At 40.0% G+C, this 2,369-nt stretch overlaps 1 pseudogene; it reads right to left on the reverse strand.

Annotated features, from left to right (window-relative positions):
* Positions 1-244: 244 nt before the first annotated feature.
* Positions 245-1,643, reverse strand: LOC149148459 (OBERON-like protein pseudogene; annotated as a pseudogene).
* Positions 1,644-2,369: the final 726 nt, after the last annotated feature.

The raw sequence follows: 2,369 nt of genomic DNA on the forward strand, positions 1-2,369 counted from the left end.
AGAAAGCTGACAAGTGACTAATTAGTCCTAGATCAAATTAGCATGGTATCCCGGTGCCAATATATAATGGGGGTGGGGTTTTCACCTTCATTCAGTAGTATTTCCAGGAGCAATTAATCATATATTAGATCATGAAAGGATGCATGAAGTAGCCATTTGAGGTCTTAGGTTGGATCTTCCATTGAATTTCAATTCTCCCATTGAGAAATCATACCATTGTTGCCTTTTTGAATTGGTTCATTGATTAAAGCATGATTTTGGAGGTGCTGTTGTGGGAGAAATAAATGGGGGCAGTGGACTCTTCAACATGAAATATCCTCTAAACACAATCAAATTCCTTCATGAAAGCTTCCCTATCCCAATCAGGGCCACAATGTTGAAATACATCCTTCACCCACCCTAATAGTTCTAGTATCCTCTTAAAGGCCCTACACCTGAAAATCATTTCAGATGACCCTGTACCACACTTAAGACTAGTACCCATGCTTATTTGTCTGACATGGATTGCAGAATCTATGTGTGTCAAGTGGGAACAAGTATCACAACCCATCCATTAGCAGGTATTCACTTCAAAGTCAAATTTGCTGCAAATAACACACATGCAAAGGCTACAACATCCACTCTTGGTGCTACAAATTTCACAGCTACAATCATCCATTGGAAGTTGACTCTGGCACGCTATATTTCTACATTGTTTGTGGGAAATATCTCAACGAGGACCATTTGAGTGACATTGATATCTAGATGTTAAAAGGCTTGAGTCCCTATTTTTATAGTAATGAATACTTCTAGCTTAACTTTGTGTGCCTTGGATGTGGGTGTAAGATCACTCCTGCCTTGTATGAGCATTTGAAAAAGGGTAAATTCCTCCCTATGTTGAAGACCTCTTGTGCCTTCAAGGATCACCCAAAGCTCTGATTTCAGATCTTCCAAAAATTCCTTTCGTTGTTCACACCTTCTCTTTGCCATTACATCAAGCCCTCCCCCTACTACATCTCGAAGCAAGATCTAATTTCAATTGAGTACTCTATATACTACTGTTTTCTCTGGCCGTTCATGCATGTATGCTTAGTGGGCCATGTTTTGTCTCCTCTAGCGTGATAATCTAGTCTTTTCATAACCCATGAGAACATCTCATTCACACCTTTCGACAAACACTTTGTTGATATTCTTCCCAGCCCTACTGCACTCGCCATAATCCAGGGCACTACGTCTCGCTAATACCTTTTGACAAACACATCACATGTACTAACTACTTTGTTGTGCCTCCCATGCAAGCCTAGTTTTCCACCTTACAAATCAGTGCATGATAGGAAAGTGGAGTGAGATAGCCACTCATCTGTTTGAATGTCTGCATGCTGATCTCTCAATAAATCCCATTCCTATGGCTCTGTGCAAACCACATAGCTTTCTTCCGCGTCTAGGGTTTCAATAGGCCATGTTTCCCGTGAGCTTTCACTCTCTGAGGGAGACTCACACACATTGTCAGGATGGGAAATAGGCCCTCCTAGGTTTGTTGATCCACACGCTTTAGATGATGCAAGAGAAAGAGAGGTTTGTAGACTAGGAGTCCTATATTGTTGCTGAGGTGGAGGCATTTGCTGTTGTTTTTGTTGAAAGGATGCTCTAGAAGAGGTACCCATGAAATCAACAGAATTCTCTTTTAGTACCCTCGAATCCTTATTTTACCTGTTGAATACCCCTCATCACCCTCGAATCCTTATTTGACCTATTGAATACCCCTCATCACCCTCGAATCCCTTGACTCAACCAAAGTTTCTCCAGATGCTCAAAACATATATTTTCCACTATGGATGTGTTGCTGTAGAATTACAAATGCATCATGGTTAGGTTAGGTTGAACCCTAAAAGAATGAGAGGTCTGGAGATTTAAGATCTCATGGGAAAGTGCAACTACCCATTTGGTTTGCAAGGTTAAATGGAAATAATCTAGTAACAAATACACAAATGAAAACTGCATGTAGAAATTGAAAGATCATAAAGGCTAAACTTTATCTACACAAGAAATAAAAGAAAGGATTGCCAACAATATCGTGCTCTCTGGGGTTTTCTCAACCTCTTGGGAAATGAAAAATAGGGAAAGGAAGCCCAAAGATTCGACCTTTGAACCACTTCGGAGATTTAACCTTTGTAAATAAAATAAATATCAACACAAACTTAGAATACATTGCAACCTACCCTTCAATGACCCCACCCAATAGAAAACCCAAAGAAAATGAAAGAAATGAAGCAAAACTCTACCTCATAGTGAGACGTTGTGAACATGCAGAATCGAAAGTTAACGACTGATTTCAAATGAAGGCACCAGAATTCAACCCTGTAACTTTCCTGCCATCGCCAAATAAAAAT

The sequence above is a fragment of the Pinus tabuliformis genome, chromosome 9, assembly GCF_031772625.1.
Source record: "Pinus tabuliformis cultivar Carrire ecotype Pingquan chromosome 9, CPIR1, whole genome shotgun sequence".
NCBI lineage: Eukaryota > Viridiplantae > Streptophyta > Pinopsida > Pinales > Pinaceae > Pinus > Pinus tabuliformis.